The 13,570-nt window shown below is 44.4% G+C and overlaps 1 protein-coding gene across 2 annotated transcripts in view; it reads right to left on the bottom strand.

The window, feature by feature from the left end:
* Positions 1-13,351, bottom strand: part of LOC140428461 (protein LKAAEAR1-like) — a 48,290-nt gene extending 34,939 nt beyond the window's left edge. For both annotated transcript variants that reach the window (XM_072514951.1, XM_072514953.1), the window contains exon 1: positions 13,223-13,351. The gene's annotated coding sequence lies outside the window, so the exon portion shown is untranslated. The remainder of the gene's footprint in view (positions 1-13,222) is intronic.
* Positions 13,352-13,570: the final 219 nt, after the last annotated feature.

Below are 13,570 nucleotides of genomic sequence, written 5' to 3'. Positions count from 1 at the left end.
GGTTAGACAATTGGCAATGCTAAACTGCCCTTAATGTCCAAAAAGGTTAGGTGGGGTTACTGGGTTACGGGGATGAGGTGGGGGCATGGGCTTAAGTGGGGTGCTCTTTCCAAGGGCCGGTGCAGACTCAATGTGCCGAATGGCCTCCTTCTGCACTGTGATTCTATGATTCTCTGTCTCAATGGCTGGGAAAAGCACAAACTGAGGACTCTCTTCATATTACAGCAGGAGTCTCCAAACGGAGATCAGGCGAATGGAAAAGACTGGAAAATTCTCAGCTATAAAGCTCAATATCTCATGGGGACAGAGGCGCCATCTGGTGGTTGAAGGACAGAATCGATTCCCCAGAGGGTCACATTCAGAGAAGACCTTCGCCTACAGAAGGAGAAGTGGAGATTCAGCTCCAACCTTTTCCTTCAATTCCTGTTACTTTACTTCTTCACTGCCCCCTTTTGTATCCTTGTGGAGGATGGGGTGGGGTTTTGGGAATTGGTAGACCAGTATTTCCTTTATGTGTTCATCTTTTAGTCGTATTATAAATAAAACGTTTGCTAATGTTTTACTTATAAATCTGGTGCCTGTAACACATTGGAGCAGTCAAGGGTTAAAGATCTCAGGAAAATAAATAAATTAACCAATAAGTTGTGTATTTTGGGACTCCAGGGTCTGTAGGGCTGGAACTGACCACGCACTCGCCCAAGGTGTCGTAGCAATTCAGTTTGGAGGGCGAGAATCTGGAGTCCCACACTAGCATTCTGGAGTTAAAGCAAATGTAATTATGTCGGCATGTGGACAGGTTTGGCCCTAGTGGACTGGGCATGAAGACTAAAAGATAGAACTGTTGATGAGCAGTAACAGTCTTTCAAGGAGATATTCAATTTCACCCAACTAAAATATATCCCAGAGAGGAAGAAAGATTGTAAGAGGGGAAAAAAATGTCCATGGCTAAGCAAGGAATTAAAGATAACTTAAAGACAAAAAGGCAAACCATATTGCAAAGGAAATGGAAAGCTGAAAGATTGGGAAACTTTCAAGGATCAACAAAGGGTGACCAACGAAGTAATAAAAAGAGCAAACGTAAATTATTAAAGAAAACTAGTACAAAATATAAAAAAGGATAGCAAAAACTTCTATAACTATATAAAAGGAAAGAGAGTAGCTAAAGTGAATGTTGGCCCCTTGGAGGATGGGACCAGGGAGTTAGTAGTGGGGAATACAGAAATGGCAGAGATGCTAGATAAATATTTTGCCTCACTTTTCAGTGGAGGACACTAGTACCATCCTAATAGTAACAGGTAATGCAGACGTAATAGAAAGTGAGGAACTTAAAACAATCATCATCAATAGGGAAAAGGTATATGGGATTGAAGGCAGGGAAGTCCCAGGCCCTGATGGCTTATATCCCAGGGTCTTAAGAGAGTGGCAACGGAGATAGTGGATCCATTGGTTGTAATATTCCAAAATGCCCCGGATACAGGGAAGGTTCCAGTGGATTGGAAAAATGCCAATGCCAAATACCCTTATTCAAAAAGTGAGGCAGAAAGTAGTAAACTCTAGACCAGTTTAGTTTAACATCAGTCATTGGGAACTTCTTAAAATCCACTATAAAGGAAGTTATACCAGGACATTTAAAGTCAAAATGCAATCCATGCGAGTTGGCATATGAAAGATAAATCATGTTTGACTAAGTTCTTCGAAGATGTAACAAGCCAAGTAGATAATGAGAATCCTGTAGATGTAGTATATCAGGACTTCTTGAAGGCATTTGTTAAGGTGCCACACAAGGTTGATACACAAGGTAAGATCGCATGGGATTGTGGGTAATTTGGTAGCTTGGATAGAAGACTGTGTAACCGACAGAAGGCAGAGTGTCGTGATAAATGGGTCTTTTTCTGGTTGGCAAGATGTAACTAGTGGGGTGTTACAGGGCCCCAACTATTTGCAATACATATTAATGACTTGGATGTAGGGACAGAAGTCACAAAAGTAAAATTTGCATATGATACCAAAATAGATGGGACAGTAGGTTACAATAATATCAGAAATTTACAAATGGATATAGATAGGTTAGGTGAATGGGCCAAAATAGAGTTCAAGGTAGAGTTTAATGTGGATAAGTGTACGATTATCCATTTTGGTCCTCAAAATAGAAGGACAACTTATTATCTAAATGGAGAGAAGCTTCGGTGCAGATGGATCTGGTTGCCCTTGTGCATGAATTGCAGAAATCTAGCATACAGGTACAGCGGGTAATAAAGGCGACAAATTGAATTTTGGCCTTACTAGCGAAAGGAATAGAGTATAAAAGTAGTGAAATGTTGCTGCAACTGTACAAGGAATTGGTGAGACTGCATCTGGAGTACTCTGTACAGTTCTGGTCCCCTTATTTGAGGAGGGATGTAGTTGCATTCGACGCAGTTCAGAGGAAGTTCACTAGATTGATTCCAGAGATGAGGGGTTTGCCTTAGAAAGAAAGATTGAGCCGTTTAGGCCTATAGTCTTAAGTTTAGAAGAATGAGAGGAGGTCTAATTGAGGTACATAAGATGCTCATCTCTTCTTATCCCATTACTCATTAGCTGCATTTGAAATAACAAAAGGGAATGCACTGAACATAAAATAAACTCAGAGGACAACGGCACTCATCTAGGTTAATTCCATACAGGTATTTTAAAATAATCTAGGGAAAAGATAGCAGTTAATCTTCGGCTCCACATAAGCAATTCTTGAGACTATTGCATGTACTATTGGGTGGGTGTGGAATGCCGAAAGTATATACTTAACATATTTGCAGAGAATCCAGTCTGTTACTTCAAACTGGTGGCAGGGAGTTGCCGAGGGGGGGGGTTTGTGGGGGTAGGAATGCCAAAAATATATACTGAACATATTTGCAGAGAATCCAGTCTGTTCCTTCAAACAGTGCCGCCTATAAACCGAAGATGTAGAACACAGACTATAATGACTGACAAAATTCGATTCTATTTTTTCATTTGAGGCATCCAAGTGGGGAGGCCATCAGGAATTCTATTCCTGTTCTACCTTAGTAATTCCACTTTTTAAATCATTCAATATATTTTGCGGGATGGCCTCCTGATTGGGCTTCCTTTGGTCCACCGAGTGCCCCACCCCACAATGACCCCTTCTCCCGCCCGCCAACTTTATCCTTAGTGGAAAAAGCTGCCCCTGCTGAAAGAGCCCCCCTATTCTCATGAATAAACTACCACTATTTGTCAGAACCTGCCTGAATGGCACTGGCAAGCTGTTTAATCTGTGGCTGCCTCCATGTGACTGCAAGGACCTGTTGCAGTTTCAGCAGTGACCACAGCTCCCAGGGGTGGGATCCCTCATTCATTAAAGGGGCAGAAACCCCAGCTACGGGCAATTAAGTGTACTCTGCATGAAAATTGTAGTTGGAGTTTCCATGAGTGGCCGCTGCGGTGGGGTTGCCCCCCAACTTTTCAGCAAGTGCACAGAACCACTTCAGCCCAGTAAATTCCGGGCCAATAAGTTTCCAATTTTACTTATTCAATCTGTGAGTAGAGCCAAGTATAATTAAGACACATTAAAGAAACCAAGAAAAAGTGGAAAAATTTCATTGGTAGATGATAGGAAATAGTAAGCTAAATTGGAATCTTGTGCCTGAAAGAAAGAATATGCATACAGTGCCACCACTTGCACCATCCATTTTTGTCACGGGGTCCACCTACAAGCATTATTATTTGTCATTGGAGTCAATTACAAATGCATAGTTTATAATGCATTAAGCACATCAAGTTTTTTGAGCATACTTTATCATGGAATCCTTCTTCGTGTTTCAACAACTGCGGATTTTCAACCCACACCAATTTGTTTTCCAGCTGGTTCCTGAGCTTGCTTTTTTTCTTCACTTGCATCCCTTCCTTCGATGCTCCTTTCACACATTTGAGTGGATAAAGGGCCAGTGCCACAATTCCCACAACCTCCAGGTAGCTTGATTAAGCATGATGACTGAATCACCATGATGACTGAATCACCATGATGACTGAATCATAAATGAAACTTTTAGTTACTGCAGTAATGCAAAGATGAATTGTAGGTCATGATTAATGGCATCATGCATATATATTGTATTTTATATTTATAAGCGTGCCTTGAAACTAAATTTCCTTCTCACTAAAATGACAAACTAGTTTAATAATTAAAGTATTAATTAAGTTGAGATAAAAGTTTGATGAGACACATTAGTATTATATTTCTACTCTAATACCTCAGAAAAAGGCGGCAGTCTCCTGAAGTGGTGGTGGTGGGTTTTCTCCTTGAACAACTGCAGTCCTGTCCTGTTGAACTACCCACAATGGGGTTAGGAGGATATTACAGAGTTTAAAGCGAATGCCAGTGAAGGGATGATATTTAACTACAAGTTGGAAAGTTGAACTTGTAAGATGATGGATTTTCCACAACATCGCTGTTCTTCCTTTTTGGGGGGATTGATTATGGTAGCTGTACAGAGTTGCTGCAGTACATCCTGGAGTTAGTACCCTGCATCCACACTGTCATTGATGGAGTTAGATACTGAATTCAACTGAGTGAATTTGTTGTTTCTAGGGGCGGCACAGCAGTTAGCGCCACACAGTGCAAATGTTACGTCACTTGCCAGCCTGTGACTGAAAGCTTTCCCAAAAGGGTGCTACATTATTGGAGAAGTTGTGAATGGATCTCCGTGAGAAATCAGTTCCACACTGACTTCCTGATAAGGCGCAAGTCATTGATAAAGTTGTACCAAAGACCGGGTCCTGAAGGGGTAATGCAGCAATACCACATAGTGGTAATGATAAACCTTCCACAACTATGTACATCTTCCTTTAATAGAATAATTCCCTTTGGTCCTTAATCTTTGTTCTGTCCAATGTCTACAGCTATTTAATGTCACATGGATTGAACAGAATTAGCTGAGCACAATCGTGGTGAGATCCTCAAAAGGCGGACAAGTAGAATCATTCACTTAGCAGACAAGGGAAGTGAGGCTAGGGGATCTTCAGGCAGGGAGTGACTGCAATCTGGATGGTCTTTTAATAGGAGGGAGGTAAGGGGAGAGAAAAAGAGTAGCATTTCTGCTCTTTGTGGTTCCATATTCAATAATTATTTTACTTTTTCAATGGTGGCTGGGTGGTTTCCCTGGATGTAGCCAGTGTCAAGTGGGTTAAAATTCAATTGGGATCCTATTTACATCACATGATCTTTATTAATGAGGATCCGGTTATAGTCTGGACGTATTCTTATCTGTTACCAACACCAGCTGTGTTAAAATTGTGCTTTGGCAGGAATTAAGTGGAAAATGCAGCTCCCCCATTTCAACTGCACCCCAGCACCTTTTTAAAAAATTCATTCTTTGGGATGTGGGTGTCGCTGGCTGGGCCAGCATTTGTTGCCCATCCCTAAATGCCCTTGAACTGTGTGGCTTGCTGGGCCATTTAAATGGGGGGGGGGGGGGGGGGGGGGGAGGGGACAGTTAAGAGTCAACCACATCACTGTGGGGGGCCTGGAGTCACATGTATGCCTGACCGGGTAAAAACAGCAGATTTCCTTTCCTGAAGGACATTAGTGAATTAGATGGGTTTTAAACGACAATCGGCAATGGTTTCATGGTCATCATTACTTATAATTACAGATTTTTATTGAATTCAAATTTCACCATCTGCCAGGGTGGGATTCAAACCTGGAACCCCAGAGCATTACCCTGGGTCTTGGGATTATTAGTCCGGTGACAATACCACTATGCCACTACCTCCCTTTCATCCTTGCCAATCGTTCAATCAACATCACAAAAATGGATTATTTGATCATTACCACTTTTGCTGTTTGGGGAGCTTGCTGGACACAAATTGACTCTCATGTTCCTACATTGCAACAGTGGCTTTACGTCAAGAATACCTCATTTTCTGTACAGTGCCTAAAGAAGTCCAGTAATTGTGAAAAGCACTATATAAATACAAATCTTAGTAATTTTTAAAAAACCTTTTGGTATATTTCAACATAATATTGAAGAATTTAAAAAGGACTTTGGACTTCTAATCGTAATGCCAAATTTAAAAAACAAAAACTTTATCAGTGGCCTGTCTTTAATGGTAATTCCAGTTATAAACTAAACTGATTTTATTTTACACATCTTTATCTGCATAATTTATTATTGTACTGTAGGTGGCACTGTGAAACATTCAAGCTTGACTAAATGTGATCCTTCAAACCAATATGCAAGAAATCTAAGGTATTAACTAATTAAATGCAAATAAATACATTAATCTCTGTTCAACTGCTTCTCAAAGATAAAGAAATGCAATAAATTCAGAATTAAGCGAGTTCTCTCAAATAAATAAATTAAAGGTGACATCAGAAACAATCAACTAGTCAGAAATAAATAAATAGCAATCAGAAACATTTCCTGAGACCCCCCCACCCAACACACAATCTCATTCTCCCTGTGATTTAAGGCTGCCTGACCACGACCCCCCCCCCCACCACATGCAATTTCAGGCTCTCTTCCCAATGCCAGGTTCCTGAACTTTGCGAACCACTGCCTCTTCTGGTCCATGAGGTCGGGGAGGAGAAAGAGGAAAGAGGAGGGAGAGCGCGCGAGAGCAAGCATTCAGTCAGCACCACTATTTCAAATTTGCATGTAAGTAATTCAAAGACTAGGCTCCAGGACCACAGGAAGGAAGCTGGCAGCGAGTGGCGGAACAATGGTATAAAGACAGGAGGGAGTTGCCATGGGAGTCCTCAACATCGACTCTGGACCCCATGAAGTCGCATGGCTTCAGGTTAAACATGGGCAAGGAAATTTCCTGTTGATTACCATGTACAGCCACCATCAGCTGATGAATCAGTACTCCTCCATGTTGAATACCACTTGGAGGAAGCATTGAGGGTGGCAATGGTACAAAATATGCTCTGGATGGGGGACTTCAATGTCCATCATCAGGAGTGGCATGGTAGAGGGGCAGCATGTGGCACAGTGGTTAGCACGGCAGCCTCTGGCACTGAGGACCCAGGTTTGAATCCTGGCCCCGGGTCACTGTCCGTGTGAAGTTTGCACATTTTCCCCGTGTCTGCGTGGGTTTCACCCCCACAACCCAAAGATGTGCAGGTTAGGTGGATTGGCCCTTAATTGGAAAATAATTGGGTACTCTAAATTTAAAAAGAAAAAGGTGTGGCTTGGTAGTACCACCACAGAATGAACTGGCTGGGACCTAAAGAACATAGCTGCTAGACTAGGACTGCAGCAGGTGGGGAGGGAATCAACAAGAAGGAAAAATATCCTCACCAATCTGCCTGCTGCACCTGTCCATGCCAGTATCAATAGAAGTGACCATTGCACGGTCCTTGTGGAAACAAAGTGCTGTCTTCACATTGAGGACACCCTCCATCGTGTTTATGTGGCACTACCACCGTAGTGACAGATCTAGCAACTCAAGACTGGGCATCCATGAGGTGCTGTGGGCCATCAGCAGCAGCAGAATTGTACTCAACCACAATCTGCAACGTCATGGCCTGGCATATCCAACACTCCTGCCATTACCACCAAGCCAGGGGATCAACCCTGGTTCAATGAAGAGTGCAGGAGAGCATACCAGGAGCAACACCTGCCATATCTAAAAATGAGGTGTCAACCTGGCGAAGTTACAATACAGGACTTGTGTGCCAAACAGCATAAGCATCAAGTAATAGACAGAGCCAAGCGATTTCACAACCAACATATCAGATCTAAGCTCGGAGTCCTGTCACATCCAGCTGTGAATGGTGGTGGACAATTACATTCACTGGAGGATGTTTCACAATATCCCCATTCCCAATGATGGAGGAGCCCAGCAAGCTTGTGCAAAAGACAAGGCTGAGGCATTTGCAACAATCTTCAGCCAGAAGTACAACTCTTCAGCCATAAGTGCAGAGTGGATAACCCTCTGGAGTTCCAGAGCATCACAGATGTCAGTCTTCAGCCAATGTGATTCACTCCATGTGATATCAAGAAACGACTGAAGGCACTGGATACTGCAGAGGAGGTGCTGACAACATTCTGGAAATAGCACTGAACACTTGTGCTGCAGAACTTGCCGCACTCCTAGCCAAGCTGTTCCAGTACAGCTACAACACTGGCATCTACCCGGCAATGTATAAAATTGCCCAGGTGTGTCCTGTGCACACGAAACAGGACAAATCCAACCCAGCCAATTATCGTCCTATCAGTCTACTCTCCATCATCAGCAAAGTGATGGAAGGAATTATCAACTGTGCTATCAAGTGGCACTTACTAAGCAATAACCTGCTCATGGAGACTCAGTTGGGTTCCACCAGAGTTAGTCAGCTCCTGACCTCATTATAGCCTTGGTTCAAACATGGACAAAAGAGCTGAACACCAGAGACGACAGTGACTGCCCTTGGCATCAAGGTAGCATTTGATCGAGTATGGCATCAAGAAGCCCTAGCTAAACTGGAGTCAATGGGAATCAGGGGGAAAACTCTCCGCTGGTTGGAGTCAGACCTGGCAAAAAGGAAGATGGTTGTGGTGGTTGGAGGTTAATCCAACCAGTGGAGAACTTACCCCCGATGCCCATTGACTCCAGTTTTACTAGGGCCCCTTGATGTCATACTCGATCAAATGCTGCCTTGATGTCAAGGGCAATCACTCTCACCTCATCTCTGGTGTTCATCTCTGATGTTCAGCTCTTTTGTCCATGTTTGAACCAAGGCTGTAATGAGGTCAGGAGCTGACAGACCCGGTCGGAACCCAAACTGAGCATCCGTGAGCAGCTCCAAGACATCACTGCAGAGTTCCTCAGGGTAGTGGCCTGGGCCCATCCAGCTTCAGCTGTTTCATCAAAGTCAAAAGTGCACAATGTTCCGCACCATTCGTGACTCATCAGATAAAGAAGCAATCCATGTCAAAATGCAGCAAGACATAGATTACATAGAATTTACAGTGCAGAAAGAGGCCATTCGGCCCATCGAGTCTGCACCGGCTCTTGGAAAGAGCATCCTACCCAAGGTCCACACCTCCACCCTATCCCCACCTAATCTCCATAACCCAGTAACCCCACCCAACACTAAGGGCAATTTTGGACACTAAGGGCAATTTATCAGGGCCAATCCACCTAACCCGCACATCTTTGGATTGTGGGAGGAAACCGGAGCACCCGGAGGAAACCCACGTACACACGGGGAGAATGTGCAGACTCCGCACAGACAGTGAGCCAAGCCGGGAATCGAACCTGGGACCCTGGAGCTGTGAAGCAACTGTGCTATCCACAATGCTACCGTGCTGCCCGTATCCAGGCTTGGGCTAACAAATGGCAAGTTTCATTCATGCCAGTCAATGACCAGCTCCGATAAGAGAGGATCTAACCACTGCCCCTTGACATTCAATGGCATTACCATTGCTGAATCTCCCACAATCAAAACATCTTGGGGGCTATCATTGATCAGAAACTGAACTGGACTAGCCATATGACACTGTGGCTACCAGAGCAGGTCAAAGGCTAGGAATCCTATGGCAAGTAACTCGCATCCTGACCCCCAAAAGCCTGTCCACCATTTACAAGGCACAGGTCAGGAGTGTAATGAAATGCTCTCCAATTGCGTGGATGAGTGCAGCTGCAACAACACTTGAAGCTCGACACCATCCAGGACAAAGCAGCCTGCTTGATTTCTCCTCCTTCCAAAAATATTCATCCCTCCACCACTGTCGAACAGTGGCAACCGCGTGTACCATCTACAAGATGCACTGCAGAAATTCGGCAAGGTTCCTTAGGCAGCACCTTCCAAACCCACGGCCATTGAGAAGGACAAAAGCAGCAGATACCTGGGAACCCCACCACCTGGAGGTTCCCCTCCAAGTCACCCCAAATTGGAAATATATTGTTGTTGTGTCACTGGGTCAAAATCCTGCAACTCCTTCCCTCACAGCACTGTGGGTATACTTACACCCAAAGGACTGCAGCGGTTCAAGAAGGCAACTCAACTCCACCTTCTTAAGGGCAACTAGGGATGGGCAATAAATGCTGGCCTAACCAGTGACATCCACATTCCATAAAATAATTTTTAAAAAAAGAATAAACCTCCATACCAGGATCACAGGGAAGAGAAATTTTAAAAGCCAGCACAATGCTCTCAGCAGCAAGAAAAGCAGTCTGCTGTCACTATTCACATGTGCATTTTGGCTATTGCTGTAGATCCCAGCCCATTACTTCGGTCTCTTAGCCCCTTCCTGTCTTCCAAGTATGTCCCTTTTTTTCCCCATCACCTCTTGGATACTTGCCTTCTCCAAACCATTGCTACTTTTTTGGCTTCCATGCTGCCATCATGCCAAGCATTTATCCTCCTTGGAAGGAGTATTCCTCATCGGAAGGGGTATTGAGAACAAGAGTTGGCAGGTCATGTTACAGTTGTATAAGACTTTGATTCAGCCATATTTGGAATACTGCATACAGTTCTGGTCACCACATTACCAAAAGGATGTGGATGCTTTGGACAAGGTGCAGAGGAGGTTCACCGCGATGTTGCCTGGTATGGAGGGCGCTAGCTATGAAGAAAGGTTGAGTAGATTAGGATTATTTTCATTAGAAAGACGGAGGTTGAGGGGGGACCTCATTGAGGTCTACAAAATCATGAGAGGTATAAACAGGGTTGATAGCAAGAAGCTTTTTCCCAGAGTGGGGGACTCAATTACTAGGGGTCACGAGTTCAAGGTGAGAGGGGAAAAGTTTGAGGGAGATATGCGTGGAAAGTTCTTTACGCAGAGGATGGTGGGTGCCTGGAATGCATTGCCGGCGGAGGCGGTAGAGACGGGCACGATAGCGTCATTTAAGATGTATCTAGACAGATACATGAATGGGCAGGGAGCAGAGGGATACAGATCCTTAGAAAATAGGCGACAGTTTTAGATATAAGATCTGGATCGGTGCAGGCTTGGAGGGCCGAAGGGCCTGTTCCTGTACTGTAAATTTTTCTTTGTTCTTTGGATGAGGACATAGCTACCCTCTGTGCCATATTTGGCATTATTTGAAAGGCCCATCTATTTAATTGTCAATTGTCTCCTTTCAAACAGAAACCACAACTGCACCATCCTCCTCTTTCACTAACTTTCCCACACAAGGTACCAAGGGGTTCAGCCGATCAGTCACTGCTGCCAATGGATCAACATAAGAGCTCCTTCCACAATTCAATCAAAAACAATCTCTTTGTCTTCCATGATTTGGCTTTGACTGAAAATCAGGCCACAGTTGGTGATATCTAGTCCTTGACTGAAGCCTACGATTAGTTTCCACCTGTTCTAAAGAAGAGTCATATTGGCTTGAAACATTTAACTCTATTTCGCTCTCCATAGATGCTGCCAGACCTGCTGAGTTTATTCAGTGTTTTTTGTTTTTATTTCAGATTTCCAGCATCCATGGTATTTTGCTTTTATATAGTTTCCACCATCCATCTAACCGGCCACGGTGATTTCACCAAATCACAACCTCGTCTCCCCCCCCACTCGCACAAATATGGTAATCTCTCAACACTTCTTTGTATTTCTTATTCACATCCCCCACACTCCTTTTGAAACTCACTTCATGAAAACCCCGCAAATCATCCTCAAACATTCTTTCTAATTCCCAACTGATTAACTGTTTTGTTCACATACATCTGAAGTTATCAATCTGCTCAATCACACCCTCGCTTCAACTTTTAGCCCTTGTCCACAAAGCTTTGCTCCCTCTCAATCCTCCTGGTATAACATTACCTTCGCTCTAAAGTCCTGGCACAGACTTAAGCATATCTGGTTCAGCTTGGACCACACAAAGCACTATTGTGCCACATGCTGCACTAAGATCATCCTGGAGAGCAAAGATAATTCTGGCTTCTTTGCCAAGCACATGAGCACATAAAAAAATGAAGATGAGATGAATAGTGGATAAAAGGGCAAAGGCAAAATTATGTAGGAAAGGAGAAACTAAAGTAGAGGCACAGAAGAGATGCAGGCAGCACGAGACAAAAAGGCAAACTTAATGTCGGAGGAGACAGAGATTCTTGTTTATGTTTATACCAGAATTAATTCTTAATTAAAGTGGAATGGGAGGTAGATTGTTTCAGCAAGAGAGTTTGAGAATTGCTGGATTAGATATTCTTTATTGATGCTGTTTTGGACCAGGAGAGGAACATTTTCAGGAAGAGCAGAGGGCACAAAAACAATTAGGGAATTAGTGAGAAGATTGCAGGAAAATAATTGTAATTTTATTTGTGAACAATGCCAGATAAATTAACTGATGTCATAATGCTCTTAGTGGGGAGCTGCACTTGTAGGCAGCACAGCTTGGGAGAATTGGAACCAAAATATAGTATCCCTATCAGAAAATCTAAGGGTGTGATTCTCCGATCGCGGGACAGAGTGTCCGCGCCGTTGTGAACGCCGTCGCGTTTCACAAGGGCGTGAAACGGGCGCGAGTACTAGCAATTCTGTCCCCCACAGGGGGCCAGCACGGCGCTGGAGTGGTTCATGCCACTCCAGCCTCACTTCCTGGCGCGCACTGGGGGCAGCGTCAACTCGCGCGTGTGCAGTGGCGATGCGTCAACCCGCGCATGCATGGTGGCTTTACGGAACGCGTCGGCCCCGACACAATATGGCGTGGGGATTCTGGGGCCGGTCGTGCAACAAAGTAGGCCCGGGGGGGGGGGGGGGAAGAGGCCGGCCCACCGATCGGTGGACGTTAATTTTTTAACGTCCCGATGATTTGTCTCCAGGATTGCACACAACCGTGGCCTGGAGATTGATCTTTAACAACTGGAGAATCCAGGCCACTACTGAAGGGGTTGGCAACACCACTGCGCTCTCCTGCAGCACGGTTCCTTTGCTTGGTCTGCAGAACTGCTGAATTTACTATAGCGCGATACAATGATTATAACATTCCCCTGCCGTTGTAAAAATCAGTTAATCGTGCACAACGTGCCGCGGGTGAGACGCCAATTGGGCATGGCCTTTCTTTGATGTACGCTCACTCTTTTAAAAGGCACAGACTCCGTGCAAAGCTGAGCTGGGTTGCAATACATGGTGCTCTTCTGTTTAGCCCGGGTCCGCTCACACAGGCGAATATCACTGTCCCAACAGCACCTCTTGCACCGACTCGGACTGCACTCGCTTCTCCTGCAAACACCCGGTTAACTTGGCCAAATAATTATCAGCAATATACATTGTAAACAATGACCGTATAAACGCACCTTTCTAGTAAAGATTCGTAAAACTTGCAGTGGGAGTGCAGCAACGTGGGCTGTTTTCGTGAAGAGCAATTTTCAAAGCACCGAAGAGGAAACCAAACAACTGTCGCCATGGCGACCGCCCACAGTTTTCCTTCCGGGTCACCGGGTGGTTACCTGTTGCGGATTGAGTGACGTCACAAGGCACTTGGGTGGGTCACCTGAAGAGTGGGCTGGTTATGTCTCAAATCAATTAATGTTCTGGGAACATCACTCCTCTTTTACATTCCTGCCACACTTTTCTAAGGCAGGGGTTATGTTTAAACCATATGTGACTAAAAGTCAGAGGCACAATACTGGGGATCCACGCAG

The sequence above is a fragment of the Scyliorhinus torazame genome, chromosome 8, assembly GCF_047496885.1.
Source record: "Scyliorhinus torazame isolate Kashiwa2021f chromosome 8, sScyTor2.1, whole genome shotgun sequence".
NCBI classification, from domain to species: Eukaryota; Metazoa; Chordata; class Chondrichthyes; order Carcharhiniformes; family Scyliorhinidae; genus Scyliorhinus; species Scyliorhinus torazame.
This window is presented reverse-complemented; position numbering and strand designations above follow the sequence as displayed.